Here is a 26,010-nt window from a genome sequence, read left to right on the forward strand (position 1 = left end):
TAGGTTCTGGAGATGTTCACATGCAATGCACCTTATTTGGAGTTTCGTGCATCCAGTAATTCTCGGGTACTGTCTAAATCAACTTGTCACAAATCGCTCGGAGGTCTTTCGTGAACTTTTCCAGCCTCGTCAGTCAATTCAGTTTCACGAGAGTGCTTGAGAATTCGTGGCAGGAGCTTCCTGTAAATTTCACTTCATAAATAACTCCCCCCCCCCCTTCTTTCCTACTCCTGCAAGTATATTTTACAATGAATCTCTTAAGTAAATGCCAGATCCTGCGTTCTAAACATTTCGACGAACTTCTACATATCGGTAGGAGGACACCCAAGAACAGTTCTTATAAAACGGTTTAGGATAATCCGTTCCGTTTGTGAGGAAAAAAATGACCAAGTTATGCATGTCAGATGTGCAATACAGTAGTTTCCATGGATTTAAAGAATAAGTTATTTAATCCGCCGCAGATCAACTTGAGGACTGGGCTGGGGCTGGCACTTCGACCGAGTAATCAACGTACCTGGCAACGATCTTCGAAAGTATAGGTTCAGTTCTCGGTAATGGTAGTGCTACTGACAGGGGATCTCGAGTTAATTTCATATTCTAGCTTTCCAGAAGGAGGTGACACCGTACCTATGGAGTACATCTCAGCTGTGCGACTGGATTCTTGCTTTCCTCGTAGTAATTCACGACAAAAGCCGCCTAATAAAATAAAAATTGTATCTGGGATTCCCCAAGGACCTGTTATAGGCCTTCTGCCGTTCTTAATCCATAACGACTTAGGAGGAAATCCGACCAGTCCTCCTAGATTGTTTGCAATGCTGTCATTTACCGCCTAGTGAAGTCATCAGAAGATCATAATGAAATACAGAATAGTTTAGACAAGAGATACGTATGAAGCGAAAAGTGGCAATTGATCCTAAATAATGAAAAGTTTGAGATCATCCACATGAGTGCTAAAAGAAATCCGCTAAATTTCCGTTACACGACAAATCACACAGATCTGAAGGCAGTCAATTCAACTCAGTACTTAGGGATTACAGTTACGAATAACTTAAAAAAAAGACTTCTTACACAACGCTTGTCTGTCCTCTTCCGGTGTGTCCTGACGAAGGAAATCTAGAAAGTTCAGAGAAAGGCGGCTCGTTTCGCGAAATAGGAAAAGAAGTGTCATTGATATGACCTATGAGTTGGGGTGGCAGTCATTAACACAAAAGCGGCGAGATCCTCTCACGAAATTTCAACCACCAACTTTCTCCCCTGAATGCGAAAATATTTTATTGACTCTCATCTACTTAGAGAGAAATAACTGTCGTGATAAAATAATAGAAATGAGAACTCACAAGGAAGACTTTTTTTATATGTATATACATATTCGAGAGTTGAACGGTAAATCGTATATGAACCTTCTGTCAATCTTATAAGTGTGAGTTGCAGAGTAATCATGTAGACGTAGATGACAGAGGTTTAACATGTAGCAGTTACTGCAGTTGATGCCACCCTTCCAGTCAAACCGTCCCCTCCCTAACCCCCTCACCACCCCGCTCTCATTCTTCTTGTTGTGGTTCACATTTACTGTACAGCAGATGAAATTCATCATAAAAATCTAACAATTTCTGCACCGAGCTCATTACATGTAAGCCATTTTACTGCAGCTATTTGCCGCCCTGTATTCGTTAGAAAGTAGAACTGGATGGCATTTGTGGGGTCTCTTGTCTCTAAGGTTAATTTCGAAGCGTATCATGGATACAAACCGATGATCTGCTGAAACGGTTAGGTTCAGTTACTTATGCTATGAGGGTTATTGCAAATTTTGGTGATAAACATATCAGTAAATTTGTGGTGTTACCGCCAGACACCACACTTGCTAGGTGGTAACCTTTAAATCGGCCGCGGTCCGTTAGTACACGTCGGACCCGCGTGTCGCCACTGTCAGTGATTGCAGACCGAGCGCCGCCACACGGCAGGTCTAGAGAGACTTCCTAGCACTCGCCCCAGTTGTACAGCCGACTTTGCTAGCGATGGTTCACTGACAAATTACGCTCTCATTTGCCGAGACGATAGTTAGCATAGCCTTCAGCTGATTGGCTGGTTGTTTGGGGAAGGAGACCAGACAGCGTGGTCATCGGTCTCATCGGATTAGGGAAGGATTGGGAAGGATGTCGGCCGTGCCCTTTCAGAGGAACCATCCCGGTATTTGCCTGGAATGATTTAGGGAAATCACGGAAAACCTAAATCAGGATGGCCGGACGCGGGATTGAACCGTCGTCCTCCCGAATGCGAGTCCAGTGTCTAACCACTGCGCCACCTCGCTCGGTAGCCTTCAGCTACGTCATTTACTACGACCTAGCAAGGCGCCATTACCAGTTACTATTGACGCTGTAAAACATGTACCGTCACGAGCGATGTTCACCAATTGTGGATTAAAGTTAAGTATTCCAGCAGCTACGTACGTTATTGGCTATATTAATTACCTTGTCCTGTTCCAGACCTCACGCCAGCTTGCGTGAGCTTAAACGCGTGCCTTTCGGCTTCCTCATAGTGGCTTGGCTGTCTTGCCAAGCCACAACAAAATGAGCCTACTGTGGCTATTTTCATTCACTGCTTTCATATGGCATCATATTTTGGGGCAATTCGTCATTAAGAGAGAAAGTATTCGTTGCACAAAAGCGTGTAATCAGAATAATAGCTGGAGCCCACCCAAGATCACCTTGCAGACATTTATTTAAGGAACTCGGGATATTCGCAGTACCTTCGCAATACATACATTCACTTATGAAATTTGTCATTAACAACCCATCCCAATTCAAAAATAACAGCGAAGTGCATAGCTACAACACTAGAAGAAAGGATGATATTCACTATTCTGGATTAAATCTCACTTTGGCACAGAAAGGGGTGAATTATGCTGCCACAAAAATCTTTGGTCATTTGCCAAATAGTATTAAAAGTCTGACAGATAGCCAACCAACATTTAAAAGCAAATTAAAAGAATTTCTGAATGACAACTCCTTCTACTCAATAGATGACTTCTTAGATATGAAGTACTAACTGTAAAAAAAAAATTAATTAATTATTTTGTGTAAAGAAAACTTATGTTAAAGTGACACGTTCCCATCTTTACGAAATGTCGTATTCATGATCTATGGAACAAGGATTAATGTATGTATATATGTATGTATGTATGTATGTAGTGGAGTATTGGAAAGTTCTTGGGCAACAAGGGAGACGCACATCATATTTTTGTCGCAGCCAACACGTTGGAAAAGTTGAAGTTATGCTGTTTAATTAACTTCAACACTCATTTTTTGAATAGTTACTTTGATTTTTTCCCTGAAATCTAAGATGAGCGCATTCATCAAGACATCAGAGTGATAAAAAGACGGGATCAAGGCCACTGGAATACCAATATGATGGGAGATTACTGTTGGTCACTAAACCGAGACATACAACAGGAAACTCATCGGAAAAAAATCTTCATCACATACTTTAGGGAGACTAGACAAAGGAAACAAATCAATGTACACATTATTCCTTTTGTAAAGAGGAGACGTTCTTGTTTTTGTGCTTCAATGACATCTTTGGTTATACTGAAAAATTATTTTTCATTTCAGTTACATGTCTTTTGATAATTTTCTAGTTTATAATAAACTCACATTGTGACAAAACCGTACGTGATAGAAGAAAACCTGATATCGATTATGAATTCCGTACCCAAAAAATTATTACCTAACAACAGTAACAAGAAAAAATGTTTTAATTGGCAGGTGTATTTCAGCATTGATGCAAACTGTCTTGGCAGCTTAGGTCTATTTAAGACAATTTTTTTGCGTTTAATCACGTGTAGGAAGAACTCCCCATTGCTGCAGCGCGTGCTTGTCTTACGCAAATCCTTCTAAATGTCACATCTAAATTCTAACATTTTTAGATCTCAGTTTTTAATTCTGGTAGATGAATGCATTAGAGACAGTTATAAAGTTGATGCTATCATAGGGTGGTACTAATGAACTACTTACATTGTGATCACAAAGTAACGTAACATCCACGCTGAAACCCAATTTCTCACAGGCGTAAACTTTTACCTTTTTCCACGTGTGAAGGTGCCTCAACTTTCCTTTGTTGCCGTCGTGGCGCAGAACCACTTCCAGTGAGTTTGACAGATGAACGACAAATGCCATCAGCAGCTAACGAGTGGAACAACACACAGTACTGCGAGACTTTTATCCATTGTGGATTTACACAGAACTGCGATTTTATTATGGTTTCAAATAACCACAGTACGATGGTTCACTGCTTGTCTGTTTTTACGTCACTTGTGACACTTACGGCACGTTCTTCGAAACCTGCAACAATTATCGCGGAAGAATCGTTGTTCTCACTCATCTAGCTGTTATACACCAAAATACAATTTCGTAGCGAATTTGTCAGTTTGACGTTAAGAATAACTGATTTATGGCACCAGAAACAAAGATAAACGAACGGAAGTTGAAACAGTGCGCCGCAGCTGCGGGTGCAAACTGACCTCTCCACGACGAGAAGAGTTCGTTCAGCCGGAAGCAGATCGTTCCTCCCTCCACCGGAGCGTCGCATCCCATGTTGGGGATTCTGTTATAACAATTCATCTGAGGCGTCTCCGCCAATCATTTCACGCCTCAGTCAGTAGCTTCACTTTTAGCACCAAGGGGCAGAGACAAGGGGAACGGCATTGGGGCAGGTCGGTGTCTATTGTTCAGGAGTTCCGGTCCTGCCAGATTCCCCCTGACCTACCCCACGATTGTGTGAATTTGGTGACTTGATCCTGCCCCTAGTATTCATTGTGTCTTGTAGACTGCAGGAACGTCTGACTGGCAGGCACTTTCTATAGTCATGTGACAGAAGCGAAATGACCAGGGCCCGATTTTCAAGTCGTCACTCATCGAGCCAGGTCTGTAGTGGTTAAGACACTAGACTACCATTCACGCAGACCAGGCACAAACTCCCCTTGCGGTGATACAGTTCCAAATTTTCTGTGCTTTTTTTTTCATCGAAAGGGAATGCCAAGGTGGTTTCTTCCCCATCATAATCCAATCCGAATTTGTAGTTACTTCTTTCGTGGGCCCTATGTTGCAGAACTGTGGATTCGCTTCGGAATTACGGGTGATATTCGAAGACTGTCTCAGCAGTATCGTCCATGTGCTACCAGAGTAAATAGCGATGATTAATTATTGGTCACAGTTCGTCAGACTAGGGGAAAGACGGCTACCATGCAGCGGCCCTCTAAAATGGCCACAGCATTCAGTATATATCGACCCAAAATGTCTGCAGTCTTCGTGACAGTGACCCTTTCCCTTACGGACGTAAGTCCATGGTGTGTGTGTGTTTGTGTGTGTGTGTGTGTGTGTGTGTGTGTGTGTTTGTGTGTGTTTTGCCTTTCAATACAAAAGCGTTTACCCATGGGAAGAACGCATAATGCGTAATAGTAGCATATTTGTTCCTTGGTGAACCTATCTTTTACTGAAATTCTGAGATAGGATCTCCCTTCCTTTCTTGCTTCAGCACGTCGGTAGTGTGTTTGTGTCATATGGATCACTGTGATGCGCGCTTCTCCACTTCAGTGTTGTGTTTGTGACGTTTTGGATGAGTATGAAAAGAAGCGAGACATGATTGTTGTCTATCCCCAGTGTTATTCGACTTGTTCATTGAGCAGGCTGTGAACGAAAAAAAGAAAGAAATTTGGAAATGGATTTGTGGTTAATGGAGAAGAAGTAAAGCCTTGAGATTTGCCTGTGGCACTGTAATTCCATAGGAGACGACAAAGGACGCTGAAGATCAGTTGAAACGGATAAAAATAAAGGAAATGGAATGCAGTCGAATTAAATCAGACGTTTCTGACTGAATTAGATTGGAAAGCGTTAAGTGGGTGTCGCTATTTTGGCAGCAAAATAACGGATGGTAGCAGAAGTAATGAGGATATAAAATGTAGACTTGCAGCAGCAAGAAGGACTTTTCTGGAGAAGAGAAATTTGTTAACATCGAGTCTAAGTGTTAAGAAGTCTTTTCTGAAAGTATTTGCGTGGAGTGTAGTCAAGTATGGTAGTGAAACAGGGATAGTAAACAATTTAGACAAGAAGTTGAACAGAAGCTTTTGAAATGTGGTGCTACAGAAGAATGCTGCAGATTAGATGGTATATGGATAACTGAACTAAATAGAACTGGGTGAAAAAGAAATTCACGCCACAGCTTGGCTAAAACAAGGGATTATTAATAGGAAACATTCTGGGTCATCACGGAATCGTCAGTTTGCTAATGGAGGGAAGTTTGGAGGTCAAATATTGTGGAGTGAGACAAAGATTTCACTACAGTAAGTAGCCTAAGATGGGTGTAGGGTGCAGTAATTATGCAGAATGAAGAGACCTGAAATGGCGGGATGGTTCCTTTCACAGGGCACGGCCAACGTCCTTTCCCATCGTTCCCTACTCCGATGAGACTAATGACCTCGCTGTTTGGTCCCTTCCCCCAAATCAACCCAACCCAGTGAAGAGACTTGAACAGGATAGATTAGAGTGGAGAGCTGCATCAAACCAATCTTCGGACTGAAGACCACAGGACGACAGCAGAATGAAGAATTCACCACACGGTCTACTACTTCTCTAGAACAGTGTAGTTTGGCGCTGAGCTAGGTGTCTCTATCCGACGGAGGAATCACTGTCTGGTGTGTGAAATTTAATAATCAAGTAAATGGAAATACGAGGGTTGTCCTGAAAGTAAGTTCCGATCGGTCGCAAATGGAAACCACAGCCGGCCTTGGTGGCCGAGCGGTTCTAGACGCTTTAGCCTGGAACCGCGCGGCCGCTACGGCGGAGGTTCGAATCCTGCCTCAGGCATGGATGTGTGTGATGTCCTTAGGTTACTTAGGTTTAAGTAGTTCTAAGTTCTAGGGGACTGATGGCCTAAGAAGTTAAGTCCCATAGTGCTCAGAGCCATTTGAACCATTTTTTTGGAAACCACAGTGAAAACCAGAAACGTTTTATTTGCAACAGTGAGGTACACCTTCTACCTACTTCTCTACATAGTCGCCGCTCCAACTTCGAGTTTTGTGGTAGTGTTGTATAACTTTCCAATATCTTTGTCATAGAAAGCAGCTGCCTGTGCTTTCGGCCAGTTATCTCCACTGGTCTGCAACTCGTCTGTGGAAAAATTTTGTCTCCCAGCCAGTGGTTCTTGTGAGCAGAGATGAGACTCAGGGGGAGCCAATTACGGACTGTATTGTGGGTGATCAAACACTTCTCATCGGAAACTCTGCAAGAGCGTCTTCATTGCCCGTGCAGTGTGCGACCGAGAATTGACATAAGAAAGGAACTTCTCGACAGTTGTGTTATGTGGGCTGCTTGACACAGGGGAAATTTCTAACCAGGCCCTCATACTTGGTGGGAGACGCTATTCCCTATGCATCTTTACGTGCTCACTGTTCACTCAAAACTGAAAAGAGCGACGCGACACGATCGACGGGCGTACTAGAGACACTGCCCAACACATCTGTGCAAAGCTTTACCGGATATTCCCAGTGGTTTCCATTTCGCGACCGATCGGAACTTACTTTCCGGACAACCCTCCTAGTTTCGCAATCAAAAGAGTGTGCGCGTGCAGTTTAATGCACAGCATGCTGAATTTCGGGACAGCTAGTTGCGCCAGAGCTAGGTCGAATACGTAAGCTCGATTGTCGACCATTGATCCCGAGCAGCAGAGTGTCATTTTTAGGCTGTGTCACTACAATCGTCGAAGCATATACCAAGTAGTTTCTGTGCCTGTCCCTCCGAAGTACACCATACAGACGCAACTGCAAATGCGTACGATTGAAACTGCGCGATTCACAGATACAGGAGGCATGCAAATAATTCGGTGTCCACGGCCGGTGTCAAAATCTCATTAAAATCGTGCTTCATCGTCTTATAAAATATTTAAGCTAAGAAAAATCTGATGTTTCGGTCGGGTTACAGCGGCCTTCCTCAGGCTGATGACGCGGATTTTAATGAGGTGGGCCATATTTCTGTCCATAATTGCGGTAAAGGAAGGAAGGTAGACGTCGATAACAAGGTCGTTACGAAGTGAAAAATTGATTGGATTAGGATACAGCAGGCAACTGGCTGTAGCATTTGCCAAGGAACCATTCTGACATACGTATAAGAATCACACAGAAAACCCGAATCCGGATGGCCGGAACGATTTGAGCCCTGCTACTGAATGCAAAGTGTAGCGTCTTAATCCCTGTGCCACGTCTCTCGTTTCCCTCACGCAGACAGGCGTGCGTTAGCGGCGACAGGAGGAACTAATGGCCGCAGAATTCACGTTAGAAAAAAATGTATTCGTTAGGTCGTGAAAAGATGGTTGCCTCTGGGCCAGAAATGACCACAACCTGCTTGTGATCTGCTTTCGACTTTTGCCTCAGTCTAGTACGTCTCTTGTCTACTTGGAATGATTTACACGGTTTCTTAATAAATTAAAACGGTTTCGGAAAGACTTTGAGGGTAAATCATTCGCTTGCTTCTAATGAAGAAAATTACTGGAACACTTCGCGAAGTTCAGGTGGAAACAGAAGATTTTAAAATTATTTGTACAAAGTGTCTGACGCTACTATAGGAGTAAATGGCAGATTTCTTGATCTAATGACCCTTGAACGTTTATTTTGATACGTGGGAAATACGTTTGCTGTTTGATGTTGTAGGGGGTGGCTGCCTACTTTCACCGCCAGTTATAAAGAACTAGAAACCTGCACCAACCTTCCACGTGTAGTGAGCGCTGAAATGGTTCAAATGGCTCTGAGCACTATGGGACTCAACTGCTGTGGTCATCAGTCCCCTAGAACTTAGAACTACTTAAACCTAACTAAGCTAAGGACATCACACACATCCATGCCCGAGGCAGGATTCGAAACTGCGACCGTAGCAGTCGCACGGTTCCGGACTGCGCGCCTAGAACCGCGAGACCACCGCGGCCGGCAGTGAGCGCTGAGTTCGGGTATCTACGGCCGTTCGACTTGTCTGGAATAGCGATAATACACTCCTGGAAATGGAAAAAAGAACACATTGACACCGGTGTGTCAGACCCACCATACTTGCTCCGGACACTGCGAGAGGGCTGTACAAGCAATGATTACACGCACGGCACAGCGGACACACCAGGAACCGCGGTGTTGTCCGTCGAATGGCGCTAGCTGCGCAGTATTTGTGCACCGCCGCCGTCAGTGTCAGCCAGTTTGCCGTGGCATACGGAGCTCCATCGCAGTCTTTAACACTGGTAGCATGCCACGACAGCGTGGACGTGAACCGTATGTGCAGTTGACGGACTTTGAGCGAGGGCGTATAGTGGGCATGCGGGAGGCCGGGTGGACGTACCGCCGAATTGCTCAACACGTGGGGCGTGAGGTCTCCACAGTACATCGATGTTGTCGCCAGTGGTCGGCGGAAGGTGCACGTGCCCGTCGACCTGGGACCGGACCGCAGCGACGCACGGATGCACGCCAAGACCGTAGGATCCTACGCAGTGCCGTAGGGGACCGCACCGCCACTTCCCAGCAAATTAGGGACACTGTTGCTCCTGGGGTATCGGCGAGGACCATTCGCAACCGTCTCCATGAAGCTGGGCTACGGTCCCGCACACCGTTAGGCCGTCTTCCGCTCACGCCCCAACATCGTGCAGCCCGCCTCCAGTGGTGTCGCGACAGGCGTGAATGGAGGGACGAATGGAGACGTGTCGTCTTCAGCGATGAGAGTCGCTTCTGCCTTGGTGCCAATGATGGTCGTATGCGTGTTTGGCGCCGTGCAGGTGAGTGCCACAATCAGGACTGCATACGACCGAGGCACACTGGGCCAACACCCGGCATCAAGGTGTGGGGAGCGATCTCCTACACTGGCCGTACACCACTGGTGATCGTCGAGGGGACACTGAATAGCGCACGGTACATCCAAACCGTCATCGAACCCATCGTTCTACCATTCCTAGACCGGCAAGGGAACTTGCTGTTCCAACAGGACAAAGCACGTCCGCATGTATCCCGTGCCACCCAACGTGCTCTAGAAGGTGTAAGTCAACTACCCTGGCCTGCAAGATCTCCGGATCTGTCCCCCATTGAGCATGTTTGGGACTGGATGAAGCGTCGTCTCACGCGGTCTGCACGTCCAGCACGAACGCTGGTCCAACTGAGGCGCCAGGTGGAAATGGCATGGCAAGCCGTTCCACAGGACTACATCCAGCATCTCTACGATCGTCTCCATGGGAGAATAGCAGCCTGCATTGCTGCGAAAGGTGGATATACACTGTACTAGTGCCGACATTGTGCATGCTCTGTTGCCTGTGTCTATGTGCCTGTGGTTCTGTCAGTGTGATCATGTGATGTATCTGACCCCAGGAATGTGTCAATAAAGTTTCCCCTTCCTGGGACAATGAATTCACGGTGTTCTTATTTCAATTTCCAGGAGTGTAGATTACACGGGGTGTCCCAGAATGTTGCGACAAACTTGGAGGAGTTGTAGAGGAAGTCTTGAGGGACAAATTGATATCGGAACCTGTGTCCAGAAACTTCATCCAACGGTGCTACAGAGCCCAAAGTTATAGCCGCTAGGTCCTGTCGCCATTCCACCCCTTCGGCAGCAAACGTGAGTTTGTACGCTGCGAGACCATAGGCGGAACGTCGCGCACTGCTGTTTCTTAGTCAGTGGCAGCGTCTGATTGCCACGATGACCAGTGGAGATGAAGGACCTAGCTGCTGCTTAGACAATCCTTAACTCATATGAATGCGATGTTCTGTTGCCTCGGCTGATGAAGGTATCGGACATGGGTTTCCATCTGCAATTTATTTTTCTCCTGGAACTATCTGAAATCTCCAATGTTTTTCGATTTACAGGAGAAAAATAACTGTGGATGGAATCCCTGTCCATAACGATCATCCGCCGAGGCAACAGAGCATCACATTCATAGGCGACAAGTCCTTTCTACGCAACACCTACTTCGAACTTCTCCACTGGCGATCCTGTCAATCAGCCGCGATTACTGAATAATAAACAGCATTGCGAGACGTTCCACCAACGGTCCATCAGTGTACAAAGTCACGTTTGCTGCCGAGGCAGTTGCCTAGTGGCAGGCGCCGGCGCCTATAATTTCGAGATCCTTTAGCGACGTTGGATGACGTTCCCGGACACGGGTTCCTATTCTCGATTTGTTCCTCAGGACACCATGTACAACCCCACGAAGTCTGTCCGAACATTTATGGGACACCTTGTACACAACCGTTGCTCGTGAATCATATTACTAGCGTAAACTGTATCAAAATCCGTGTAGTAGATCCTGAGATAAACCTTGATGTACCTTTTTCCGGCCGCAGCGATGTCGGAGATTTGATGTCTTACCGGATACCTGATATTCACGGTATACCGGTACTTGTGAAATGGTAGTACGGGAAAATCCCCACTTCATCGCTACATCGGAGATGCTGTGTCCCATCGCCCGTGTGGCAAATATAGCACCACGTTCAAACTCATTTAATTCTTCATAACCTACTAATGTTGCAGCAGTAACTGATATAACAACTGCGCCGGACACTTGTTTTCTCATATAGGCGTTGCCGACCGCATGTTTACATATCTCTGTATTTGAATACTGGTGTCTATACCAGTTTCTTTGGCGCTTCAGCGTATATAAGTCAGCTATATGGCTGGAGGCATTGCAAGAGGACTAAAAGTTAAAAGGACTGAAACGGAGTCGTTGTTCAACTACAAAACTTGGCAAGAATGTTCGAGTCCTCCCTCGGGCATGGGTGTATGTTGTTCTTAGCATAAGTTGGTTTAAGTAGTGTGTAAGTCTAGGGACCGATGACCTAAGCAGTTTGGTCCCTTAGGAATTCACACACATTTGAACATTTTGGCAAGAAGGTTTCAGAAAAAAGTACACACTAACACAAGAATAAGCGAAGAGACTCATCTCAATTGTTGAGACAACAAGTGTCTGTGGATCTTTATACTCAGCATTCGAGTTCATTAAATCTAAAAATCATTGTAACCTAAGGAATGGAAATTTAAGCGAAATTGTGCGGACTATGGCCACTATTTATCAGACAGGCATAAAAAAGTAAAAGTATAAAAAGGAAGACTACAGAAACACATGTTAAAAATAGGTTGTTTTATTTGTTATGTAATCCAGTGACATTAGTGTTTCAATAAAGAAATATTTGTTCGTAAATGAAATAAAAATGTTTTTCGTCAGCCTCTAAACAATGCGGTTCTCTTCGTAAATTTCCGCCTTCTAAAGGTGAGAGCAGTGGCCTTAGAGCACACAGAGGCTAAAAATGAAGAGCTCATTCTAACCAGCTGCTCGCTACAGGAATAATACAACGCTTCTATTGGAGTATTAAGTGACAGGATGCTAAGCAGACAACACTAAATACTAAGTAAAAGAGAAACATATGAGTCTAGCCCCAAAAGGTAATGCACCTGCAACTTCTATATGGTAGCTCCGTTTTTTCTGTACACAGGTTTACCTTCCCTGATGCATAATGTTGTAGCGTTTTATGAGCGGCGCAGATACACGGAGCGTAATTTCTATGTGAAAGAAATGCTGCTAGAGTGGCGTCGCTGCGATGCCCCCCTGTGCGAGTACGTACCCTGCGAGTGCGCAGATGCCGGCCGAGTGCGCTGGTGACGGGCTGACACGTAACACTGCGCCTCCCCTCTTTCTGAGCCCTTCCCACGCGACCACATGTCCGTATCACTTTACTCCCGTGTTATCGCGTTTCCGCCGCCTGTTGGCATAACAACGCGACGCGACAGCTATTGGCTTTCTCCCATTTACTGTGCTCCACCGGCGCCTCTCATTTGTTGCGAAAGGGGGAGAGGCTGTTGGTTGAGCTAGGATCGAGCTGTGCAATTGAGTCTACCGTAACTCGGCTCCACTCAGACGCGGCTGTCGGTGGCGATATCAGAACATCGCCTGTACTGCCACTGTCTTTAAAAGGAACAGTTGTTTCATCATTCGCGTGATGTCTTTCTATTAAAAGACACCACATGAATGCTGAAACAACTGTTCCTTTTAAAGACAGTGGCGCTCCAATGTCTTTATTAAAAGCGCCTGTATAAGTAACGATTAAGATGATCCAGGCCTGTGACGCCTTGGAGGGAATTATGTAATTGATTCGTCACCCTACGTGACGAAATTAACTAAATGAAAAGGCGGCGTTCGGTCGATCAAAAACGTACCAGTAACTCTGTCATTCCCTCCCGCTATTTTAGAGGTAAATTAGGGCTTACGTACTAAACTGCCTATCTCTTTGGCCGTTCAGGATCGGAGCTTGGATACGAAAACAGGTGTTTCATTTGAGGGGTTAAGAGTTCAGGAAAATTCTTAAGCAAATTCAAAATGGCCACAGAACACTTGTTCGGGCGGTTCTTGAGTATTGCTCATCAATCGGGGACCCTTAGCCACGTAGGAGTAAATAGAAGAGATAGAGAATTCCAATCCCAAAGAAAGCAGGTGTTGACAGATGTGAAATTTACCGAACTATCATTTTAATAAGTCACGGCTGGAAAATACTGACGCGAATTCTTTACAGACGAATGGAAAAACTGGTAGAAGAAGCCGACCTCGGGGAAGATCAGTTTGGATTCCGTAGAAATGTTGGAACATGTGAGGTAATACTGACCCTACGATTTATCTTAGAAAGTATATTAAGGAAAAGCAAACGTAGGTTCTAGCAAATTCTGAAGGTGGCAGGGGTCAAATACGGGGAGCGAAAGGCTGTTTACAATTTGTACAGAAACCAGATGGCAGTTATAAGAGTCGAGGGGCATGAAAGGGAAGCAGTGGTTGGGAAGGGAGTGAGACAGGGTTTTAGCCTCTCCCCGATGTTATTCAATCTGTATATTAAGCAAGCAATAAAGGAAACAAAAGAAAATTTCGGAGTAGGTATTAAAATCCATGGAGAAGAAATAAAAACTTTGAGGTTCGCCGATGACATTGTAATTCTGTCAGAGACAGCAAAGGACTTGGAAGAGCAGTTGAACGGAATGGACAGTGTCTTGAAAGGAGTACATCAGATGAACATCAACAAAAGCAAAACGAAGATCATGGAATGTAGTCGAATTAAGTAGGGTGATGCTGAGGGCATTAGATTAGGGAATGAGACACTTAAAGTAGTAAACGAGTTTTGCTATTTGGGGAGCAAAATAACTGATGGTCGAAGTAGAGAGGGTATAAAGGGCAGACTGGCAATGGCAAGGAAAGCATTTCTTAAGAAGGGAAATTTGTTAACATCGGGTATAGGTTTAAGTGTCAGGAAATCGTTTCTGAAAGAATTTGTATGGAGTGTAGCCATGTATGGAAGTGGAGCATGGACGATAAATAGTTTGGACAAGAACAGAATAAAAGCTTTCGAAATGTGGTGCTACAGAAGAATGCTGATAGTTAGATGGGTAGATCATATAACAAATGAGGAGGTATTGAATAGAATTGGGGAGAAGACGAGTAGCACAACTTGACTAGAAGAAGGGATCGGTTGGTAGGACATGTTCTGAGGCATCAAGGGATCACCAATTTAGTATTGGAGGGTAGCGTGGAGGGTAAAAATCGTAGAGGGAGACCAAGAGATGAATACACTAAGCAGATTCAGAAAGATGTAGGTTGCAGTAGGTACTCGGAGATGAAGATGCCGTTCATTTTTGGAACACAACCTACGACCAGCTTACAGACGGAAGTGACGACATTTTCTTCAGTACCTGACCATCATTTTGCAGGACAATGCTCAAGCTGTTACTGATTTGTTTGACTGATGTGGCTGTTAAGTGCTACCACCTACCGCAGTCCCCTGACTTAAGCTCTCGTGAGTTCAACTCGATTTCTAAACTGAAGGAAACACTTCACGGCATTCGCTTCAGAACTGCTACAAATTCTTCGGGCAATAGACCGCGCAGATCGAGCTGTCAACACAACCGGCACTGCTAAGAGTATCCTACGACTTCCACATCGCTGGCAACGGGTTATACACGATGCTGGTGACTACTTTGTAGGTCAGTAAAACTTTAAAACACGTATCTATTTTGTACGAGTGTAAATAAGTGGTTGCCACTATTAAAGTTCCAACCCTCGTATTTTACTAAAGCAAAAACGACTCCCCACTAAGGAGTTATCCGAATGGGACTGAAATCACTAGATGTGCTGTACGTGTACAGGTAAACAAATGATTCAAGTTTCACCACAAACTGAGGAATTAAATAACGCGTTGGTCCACTTCTGGCCCTTATGCAAAGCAGTTTCTCGGGTTAGCACTGATTGATAAAGTTTTTGGATGTTCTCCGGACGGATATCATGCCAAGCTCTGTCAATTGGCGCGTTAGATCGTCAAATTCCTGATTGTAGGGCCCTGCTCATAATGTTCCAAAAGTTCTCAATGGAGGAGAGATCCGGCGAATTTTCAGGTCATTGCATGGTTTGGCAAGTACGAAGACAAGCAGTAGAAACTCTCGCCGTGTGCGGGCGAGCATTATCTTGCTGAAATGCAAGCGGCACCCTTACAGCACAGCTGTATGTAGACGATATTCTACGTCCCGTTTTGTTGCCCTTCAGGGCAAGCCATCTTGTGCTTACATTTCAGCAAGGTAATGCCCGCCCGCACACGACGAGAGTTTTTACTGCTTGTCTTCGTCCATGCCGGAGCCCCACCTCGGCCAGCAAGATCGCCGGATTTCTCCCCAATTGAGATCGTTTGGAGCATTACGGACGGGACTCTCCAACCGCCTCGCGATTTTGACCATGTAACGCACCATTTGCACAGAATTTGGCACGTTATTTCTCAGGAGGTCGTCTAATAACTCTACCAATCAGTGCCAAGCCGGATAACTGCTTTCATAAGGGCCAGAGGTGAATCAACGTGTTACTGACTTGCACAATTTGTGAATCTCTTTCTCCTGAATGAATCGCCCAATTTCTCTGAAATTGTGATCATTTGTTTGTCTCTGCATGTACATCCACGTCTACCGATTTCCACCCCACTCGGATGATTCTTACGCTGTGCGTCGTCCTTCTTTTTTTTTCCCAGAGTGAGATTGTACAGAAACACGAAAAACGAAAAAAAAATTGTTATATATCCGTTATTGCCGTCCAGCGGATACTGGACAGAATACAAGAATGAAAAACGGAATTGTCGGCTCGCCTGAAAAACAAAACCACAAACATAAAAACTACATTAAATTAAATATTGACGACGCTCACTAACAGTTTATTAATATGAAGGCTTTCACGACCGGATGTCTTAGCTGCTGATAAATCTTCCGGGTTGTATGGTCGTGGTCCATGAAACTTTTTCATTCCTAGCTTTTCTCTCAGAGCTGCACTGGACATCTTCAGAGGTCCTCCTGTTTCGGCGAGAATCAACGGAAGCAGGATATTGTCCAGTGCTGCTCTAGATGACATATTACGAAGAAAAATGTTTCATGGACCTCGGCCATTCAACCCAGAAGATTTACCAGCAGCTAATTTATTGTGAACTATTATTTCTCAGCATGAAGGATGCTACAGCAGTTGTACCTACATTTACCATATCGCAGCATTGATCTCAATCAGTCTTGGATACAGAACCTGTAAGTATTCGCAAGAGTCTCTCTCTTCCCTACAGCCTCCTCGCCCTGTTCGGCGGCCAAATACCTGTCTACAGAACGAAATAATCTAGGGGGTGTACTCCCGGTTGTTGGTGCCCAAAACGCACAATTTTCGACGATCGATTCTGTTGCCACCTTCAGGTGCTCTGGTGAACCTGATGACATCGACAGGATCGATCGTCGAAATGTTGTTTTCTTTGGGCACCAACAACCTCCAGTACGTACCTGGATTACACTCCTGGAAATGGAAAAAAGAACACATTGACACCGGTGTGTCAGACCCACCATACTTGCTCCGGACACTGCGAGAGGGCTGTACAAGCAATGATCACACGCACGGCACAGCGGACACACCAGGAACCGCGGTGTTGGCCGTCGAATGGCGCTAGCTGCGCAGCATTTGTGCACCGCCGCCGTCAGTGTCAGCCAGTTTGCCGTGACATACGGAGCTCCATCGCAGTCTTTAACACTGGTAGCATGCCGCGACAGCGTGGACGTGAACCGTATGTGCAGTTGACGGACTTTGAGCGAGGGCGTATAGTGGGCATGCGGGAGGCCGGGTGGACGTACCGCCGAATTGCTCAACACGTGGGGCGTGAGGTCTCCACAGTACATCGATGTTGTCGCCAGTGGTCGGCGGAAGGTGCACGTGCCCGTCGACCTGGGACCGGACCGCAGCGACGCACGGATGCACGCCAAGACCGTAGGATCCTACGCAGTGCCGTAGGGGACCGCACCGCCACTTCCCAGCAAATTATGGACACTGTTGCTCCTGGGGTATCGGCGAGGACCATTCGCAACCGTTTCCATGAAGCTGGGCTACGGTCCCGCACACCGTTAGGCCGTCTTCCGCTCACGCCCCAACATCGTGCAGCCCGCCTCCAGTGGTGTCGCGACAGGCGTGAATGGAGGGACGAATGGAGACGTGTCGTCTTCAGCGATGAGAGTCGCTTCTGCCTTGGTGCCAATGATGGTCGTATGCGTGTTTGGCGCCGAGCAGGTGAGCGCCACAATCAGGACTGCATACGACCGAGGCACACAGGGCCAACACCCGGCATCATGGTGTGGGGAGCGATCTCCTACACTGGCCGTACACCACTGGTGATCGTCGAGGGGACACTGAATAGTGCACGGTACATCCAAACCGTCATCGAACCCATCGTTCTACCATTCCTAGACCGGCAAGGGAACTTGCTGTTCCAACAGGACAATGCACGTCCGCATGTATCCCGTGCCACCCAACGTGCTCTAGAAGGTGTAAGTCAACTACCCTGGCCAGCAAGATCTCCGGATCTGTCCCGCATTGAGCATGTTTGGGACTGGATGAAGCGTCGTCTCACGCGGTCTGCACGTCCAGCACGAACGCTGGTCCAACTGAGGCGCCAGGTGGAAATGGCATGGCAAGCCGTTCCACAGGACTACATCCAGCATCTCTACGATCGTCTCCATGGGAGAATAGCAGCCTGCATTGCTGCGAAAGGTGGATATACACTGTACTAGTGCCGACATTGTGCATGCTCTGTTGCCTGTGTCTATGTGCCTGTGGTTCTGTCAGTGTGATCATGTGATGTATCTGACCCCAGGAATGTGTCAATAAAGTTTCCCCTTCCTGGGACAATGAATTCACGGTGTTCTTATTTCAATTTCCAGGAGTATATTTTACTGTAAGATATGGCGGGAGAAACTGGAAATGGAGTTTAACGTCCTTTAAATTTTGAGGTCATTAGAGATTAGTCACAAGCGACAGTGTGACAACAATGCGATAAGGCTGTTGCCCTTTTCGAAGCCGGCTGTTGTGGCCGAGTGGTTCTAGGCGCTTCAGTCGGAAACCGCCCTGCTGCTACAGTCGCAGGTTCGAATTCTGCCTCGGGCATGGATGTGAGTGATGTCCTTAGGTTAGTTAGGTTTAAGTAGTTCTATGTCTAGGGGACTGATGACCTCAGATGTTAAGTCCCATAGTGCTCAGAGCTATTTGAACCTTTTTCGAAGGAACAAGTCCTGTATTTGTATTTTTATTTGGTGGTAACCGTGGGAAACCTAAATCTGAATGTCCAGCTGGGGATTTAAAGCCACATCCTCCGGAATTCTTGTCAACAGGGCTTAACCACCACGACACATCAACGAGATAAGTACTGAGGAGCCAAAGCATTACGACCCATTGCTTAATAGCGTATTGGTACACCTTTAGAACCCAATGCAGCAGAGTGTCTGGGTGGGGTAGTTCCGACGTACTTAGTTTCCGAAGGTAATTGATTCATGATTTTTATGAACAGATAACGGGACTCCCTTGAATTACGGGCCTGTGGCTTGTGAGCGCGGAGAGGGCGCCCGATAGCGTCCCAGATGTATTCCATGGGGTTTAGATCTGCCGAACTTGGTGACTGAGATATTAAAGTGAGTTCACTGTCGTGTTCCTCGACCCATTGTGTTAATATTATGGCCTTGTGACATGGACGACTAACCTGCTGTAAGAAGCCATCAGCACAGGGGAAGATATCAAGCATGAAGGGATGCCGGTGGTCCGCATTATAGTCTGCGAGGTCCATAGCTGTCGTGGTGCCTTTGATTACTACCTCAGGTCCCATGGAAGCCCAGGTGAATGTCACCTATAGCGTAATATTCTCCCACCGGCCTGCGTCCATGCATCGGCGCATGTTTCGAGTAGCCGCTCTCCTGTTCCAATTTTCTGTACAGGTTCCGGAACTCTCGTAACCGAGGTGATGCAAAGGTTTTTTTGCTATGTGTATATTCTCGTGACCACTACTGCCGGCTGTCATGTAGAGTGGCTACACTCCTGCCAAGTCTTTCTGCAGTATCGCAGAAGGAACGTCCCTCTTCTCGTAGCCCAATTACACGACCTTGCTCAAAGTCAGTGAGTGTATATATTGGTGTCGTTGTCACCTTAATAGCATTCTCGAATAACATCAACTCATCACGTTCTGTCTCGAAGGTAACTAACGCTTACGACTGTTACAGCGCCTGTTTAAAGCAAACCTGATTCGTTTCCTCACAGTGGCGCTACTAGCGCCGCTCTTTTGCGAATGGCGCGAAATTTGAACAGACATCGTCTTTCAGATGTAAAAACACGCCTTTCAACTTTCGTTTGTGTCGCACAGCTTGTTCCTGGTGTTGCATTTTTTTTTTTTATGTTCGGCAGTCTAGTAATGGTAGCATTTGTTATGAAAGTTGTTGCGACTAGATGAAAAACGAAATAATTTCTAGTAATACGAAGGGAGGACAGATGCAGTTTCCAAGGGTCCACAATCGATCGCCTTCCGTGGCGCCTCCGTGGAAAGGGGAAAGGGGGAGGGCTGCATATGGCAGCCAGTAACTAGAGAGTGGAGCAGAGCCGACGTGTTTCGATTGCGAGCTCCCCAGAGCTGCGTGGCCGGCCGGCGGTGTGTAGCGGTAATTGTAGCAGGCCAGCGAGTGCTGGCGGGCTGTCCCACGCGGCCGCGGCCGGCGCGGCGCCGCATCTCGCGTTTCGCATTTCGGACGCTCTGCTTATCGCAGCGACGCACATGGCGCCTTCTCATGCTACCGGCCGCCCCACCACAAGTCCTCTGCAGTCGGGGCGCAGTTGTAGACCGTATTAGTTACGTAATTCTACACTGCCGTGTCGAGAGCTGTAGCGTGTCGCAAATATTGTCGTGCGCGGGGAAGACTTCACGGCCGAGTAACGTGATCAGGCAATCACAGAAGTCGGACAGGAAAACTTACGTGACCGGACCTACAGCTGCTCCCACTGATGGGAGCTGTAGACACATCTGCTTGAGACACGATAGTTTGCTCTGAAAAACAAGGTGCCTGTTAGAAATTTTGGTCTCCGAAGGCGACCTTTAATTAATCAATATACAGAAAGACCGCTTTAATTCGCAGGATTATTTTGTTCTGAGAGAGGCCAGTCGAAACAATGGTTGTTTAAATAACATTATGTTTTTACTAAATTCAGTTTTTTCTCTTATTCTAATATCTGATACATTTTTCCTAAATTAATTTTTTATTTTAAGTGTTTGATTGTTGAAGAACTCATTGCTCGGGAACCACTTTAGACCACACACTCTTCTTTCGATAGCAAATTCCAGCCATTGAGTCAGTTCTTTTGTTGGGCAAGGAAAAATTTCCGAAAGGGAAGGGAACATTAGAGCAGAAGGGACATGGTACCAGCTGAAGCGCAAATTGACACTTTCAGCCATGCCAGTTACAGACAATTGAACGAATACATTGTCCCATTGCAAAATAGCCCATTCATCCTCCAAAGGCGTCCAATATCCTCGGGATCCTGGGAAATTTAACAAGAAAGAGATATGATATGAATTCTTGTGGGTATTTTCGTTCTGTCGTTGCAGCTACAAAAAATGCGTTTTTTTTTTTCACCAGACGCGTTTCGCTTTATTGAGGTAAAGCTTCATCAGTGATCTGTAATTAACCTATTTGCATTTACAAAAACTGTTTATTTACATTTCTATTTGCTTTAAGATCGAAAAACAGTTCGTTAACAATCTGTTGGTTTTTACTTACAGTAATTTCCACTTGATATTTCGCGTACATCTGGAAATGCCGGCTGCAAGCACATCTTTGATGTTTTTCTTCTTTAGACACTGATAGTTGTGGTCTAATTTTTAGTTTCTCCACAGCACTGTGCATTTTTTACGTTTTTCACAGCACATTTTTCCTATTTGTTTTTATATTTCCAAGTATGTATTGTGGTTTGTGTTTTGTAGTGTTGCCAACGTAAGCTTAGCACTAGTTTGTCTTTGTGAACAAGAAAACTCACTCAACTTTCTAGACATAACCGTAAGAGAAAACAATGACAAACACACATGCGACAAATACAGAAAACCCACAACAGCTGACATTATCTTACATGCAACCTCGGACTACCCACAGAATCACAAACATATACATATTAAACACTTCTGATTGCCATAAAGACCTAGCCATTATAAAACAAATAGCATTAAAAATTGACACCAGCAAAAAATGGTGGACAAACTAAACAGAAAAATAAAGATACAAAAATGAAAAAAGGCTAACAAAATCACACCAACACATAAACCCCGCACTACTACAGAAAAATGGCATTCAGTGACATACAACAACAAATTCACACATAAAACAAGTAACACACTCAAAAAGCAAGCCATAAACATTGCTTAAAAAAGAAACAACTCAATACAAAAACACACGCCAAAACTGAAATCAAAACCAGACAGATACCAACAATCTGGTATCTATCAGCTCAGTTGCAGAGGTTGTGAAAAGATACACATTGGAAAGAGTGGCAGGATATTCGACACAAGATATAAAGAATACGTTAGAGCATTTAAATACGGTACAAGAGATTGTGCTGCCCACGTCATTAGGATGTAATGTTGATGCATTAATTTGTTCTGAAAGCGGTTCTGATATTCAAGACAATAAAAGCCGGTTACAAGCTGTGAGCTATCTGGGGAAGCTAACCTTGCATTACTGAGCAACTGTTTCACCAGGTATCCAGTCTAGCTTACCAAATTCCCAACCAGACTAACTTTAATTATAATCTTTTAATAGTCATCTTACGACAACCGGTGATATATATAAAAAGAATTTAAATAAAAAGAAATAAATCAGAATGAGAATTTCACTCTGCAGCGGAGTGTGCGCCGATATGAAACTTCCTGGCAGATTAAAACTGTGTGCCCGGCCGAGACTGGAACTCGGGACCTTTGCCTTTCGCGGGCAAGTGCTCTACCATTTTTTTTTCATTTTGTTCTTTGTTGATCGTTGTGTTCGGTCGTTGCGGACGTCGCAAGACATCCTGTTCAAGTTCGGTGGTTGATCTTTCCACTCAGTTTTTTTATTACAGAGACCAACCGGCTCTCTGGCCGAACACGCTGAGCTACCGTGCCGGCTACCATCTGAGCTACCGAAGCACGGCACACGCCCGGTCCTCACAGCTTTACTTCTGCCAGTATCTCGTCTCCTACCTTCCAAACTTTACAGAAGCTCTCGCAGAGTCTCGGTCGGGCACACAGTTTTAATCTGCCTGGAAGTTTCAGAAATAAATCAGTTTATATTTGGACATTTATTTTAACATTTATCATTGTTCCGTTAAAGTTTCAGCATATTAAACTTGATTCATAACTAAACTGGTGCCTTATTTAGGATTGTGAAAATGTGAGTTTGTAATTTTACGGAACACATCAAATATGGAGCCAAGATTGGGAGACTGCATACAACACTGCATTCATAAAATAACACACCAAGAACGTTGAAACATATGCAAGAGGAAATTAACCACAACCAACCGATTCAATTTTCACCCAAAGAAGTTACGGTCATAGCGCAATCCTGTCCGTCATGAAATTACCACACACTGGTGTACTAAATTCATACTAACTCTCTGTGAAATCTTCCCGAAAAGAATAGCTGAGGGCTACTTTGATGATTACACCACATGCTTCACGTGGCAACTTGGTTTACACAAAGAGTGTAACTCCACAATAATTTTGATAATTAAAATAAATTACAGCGAAACGCAATTCCCAAAAGAAAAACCTCGAACTGGTTACTATCGTCTTACTATTAACCTGATGGGTCAAACAATTGTATAAGCACTTGGTACTGGTCTCACAAAACACACCCCACGTGGGTTAAACATAAAGAAAAGTTGCTATATTGAAAAATATTGTCAAGACGAGACGTTATAATCTCGCGCACATTCACATTTAAGATTGATGATCTTAGTTAGAGTTACGGATCCTCAACACGTGGTTCCACTTTACTCACAAAGTAGTGACAAAGCTACTACTGGAAGATATTCTGAACTTCACACTCGAATTACACTGCGTTGCAATTTAAGATAACATTAGATATTTTAGAGCTAAACCTGAAATAGAGGTGATTAAATTTTCAGTTAGGCTGCACTTAAGAAATCCATTGTCCTACGGACTTTGCAGAGACGCGCTTAGCTGGAGATCTTACCACTTCAGACGCTCGCTGCAGACAGACTCGCGTGGGTCCCTACCGAGGGTGCTTCACAGATACAAACGGAAGTGACCAGAGAGGCAGCTTCCTATACCAACATGACACGGGACGGACAGGACCATACTAAGAATAGAAACCTCTTTGCTTTTAGAAAGCGTAGCTACCTGTTCCGACGTTGGTCCTACTGTTCTCTAGCAGACAGGCTTGTCTGCTACCATCAAGCATGCAACTAGAAATACATTTGCTCATTCATCCTTTCACACAGAAGGGAAGGGGGATGACAGTATCTTATCATATACAGTATATAAAAGAAAGCGGATGTAGGTTCCATATGAGACTGTGTGGTATGAATTACATATAAACTGTGTTTTAAAGTGAAGTGGTGTGACAGATCGTTCTTGATTATGTGTAAAAGTAACACGTTCCACTGCTCAGTCTCCTCCCAGATAGTCAGAAACACCACAGTAAATTTAGAAGTGGAATGTATGCCGTAAATGACAACAGATTTAAGAAATTAACATGAAAGGAATCCAACAGAGACCTTTCAAGGAACACCATCTGCGGTTACTTGCCTCTTGTTTTGCGTGAGTATTTTTCTTGGTGATTAGTTCTGTTTTGTGTCGAACGAATTTAGACTCGTTTAAGGGAGCAGAGCATTGTTGCCGAGTTGTAAGTAGGGCAGCGATGAGAAGAAGTCGTCTGGCCGCACCTTGAGGCACGCTGCACCTGGTCCATTATTCCTTGGTCTCGGCCGCTAGAGCGTTCTGCGGGCAAACACCTGCCTCGGTGCTCCTGCTGCTTCAGTAGGATGGGATCAACAGCAGTGTTACCGTACTTTTTAAATTTCTCATTCGCCATTGACTATACATTTATTACAATACCCCACTACTGCAGCTTGGACTTCTTGGTCATTTTCAACTGGTTCAGGCGCTGGAATCACGGCAGTAGTCAGTATTAATACTTCTGCGTTTTCAGCACCTGAGGTCGAAATTGCAATAGTGGGTACTGTAATAAATGTACAGTCAGTGCTGAATGTGAAGTCTTTTAAAAAAGTCTACGAGTGGTAAGGTACCAACCCACAAAAACATAGCACTTCACCCAGTAAAGATACATTGATTTTATTTAACAAGTTGTGCAAACTGTTATTATGAATGTATTTACTTACTTATTTCTTATTAAATTTGACATACTCAAATGAATGCAAGAGAATCAGCAATAAATAATTATTATTTGAAGTTTGAGCAATTTCAGTTTGAAAGTAAAGCACAGTGTGAATTCGGGTGGTACTAGAACAGACAGAAAAATATTAAAATGTTCAAATGTGTGTGTATTCCTCAGGGACCAAACTACAGAGGTCATCGGTCCCTAGACTTACACACTACTTAAACTAACTTACGCTAATACCAACACACACACACACACACACACACACACACACACACACACACACACACACACACACACCCCATGCCCGAGGGATGACTCAAACCTCTGGCTGGAGGGGCCGCGCAATCCGTGACATGGCGCCTCAAACCGCACAGCCACTACGCGCGGCGAAAAATATTAGCATCAAAAAACATTTAGTTAATACATCAGTTAACTCCTGTTAGCACATCAGATCACGGCAAGCATTGAACAGCTATAAAACCAAAATCATAGAATTATTCCAACTCGCATAAATAAAGAATCTGAAATTACAAACAAGTAGCTAAAATTGAGTTAGGGAGAATGCAAATCTCAGTGAAGAGAGAATGTACCAATGTACGTAGCTTGATTTTAAGTTGTAATAACTCACGCTAGTTTCATAAAAGAACGTAGAAATAAAATTTAACGCCCACATTGCTTGAACTAAAACAGCATGTAGTAAAACCGAAATTGCATTAATCCCAAGTACAAAATAAATTACACATAGTCAGCACATACAACATTCATAAGTTGCCATCAGGGGTCAAACACGCCAGACAGTAACTAGGCAACCCGCCCCGAATATCTGTAGTAAACAATATAAGCAATATAAGTTAGCCAAGTTAGTACCGGCGAACTCTTTACATAAAATCTGGTTCAACTCAAACCTAAAACAATATTATGCACTTAGTATAAAGGACGCTATGGCACAGTGGACAACTTAAATAACTGTAAGTACTCGATGGTGCTCACCAAATACTGCAGGTCTAACAAGCGCTGACGATTACAGCTCGGTAATCCCACTTTGAATTCTATCGACACAAATAGCAGACAAATTTCCGGGGCCGTCTTCCACCAAATCCGAGCGACACGCTTCTTAGACATAGAAGTTGGTTTAATAATCACATACACGCTCAATGTGATATTCAACTTCGGTAAATCCTCGTAGCATCCGCGAACCATGTGAGTAACAGCACTTGTCTTTGGATGGCCGACTTATTTCATATTTGCCGTCAACTCTATGAAC

The 26,010-nt window shown here is 44.8% G+C and overlaps 2 protein-coding genes across 2 annotated transcripts in view; one reads left to right on the plus strand and one right to left on the minus strand.

The window, feature by feature from the left end:
• The window catches only part of LOC126414100 (mannosyl-oligosaccharide glucosidase), a 413,842-nt gene extending 401,173 nt beyond the window's left edge, over positions 1-12,669 (minus strand). Inside the window, exon 1 of the mRNA XM_050083320.1 lies at positions 12,626-12,669. The gene's annotated coding sequence lies outside the window, so the exon portion shown is untranslated. The remainder of the gene's footprint in view (positions 1-12,625) is intronic.
• LOC126414146 (protein neuralized) overlaps positions 1-26,010 on the plus strand; it is an 860,420-nt gene that overhangs the window by 344,641 nt on the left and 489,769 nt on the right. The gene's annotated exons all lie outside the window — the stretch shown is intronic.

Source organism: Schistocerca serialis, chromosome 1, assembly GCF_023864345.2.
Source record: "Schistocerca serialis cubense isolate TAMUIC-IGC-003099 chromosome 1, iqSchSeri2.2, whole genome shotgun sequence".
Taxonomy (NCBI): Eukaryota; Metazoa; Arthropoda; class Insecta; order Orthoptera; family Acrididae; genus Schistocerca; species Schistocerca serialis.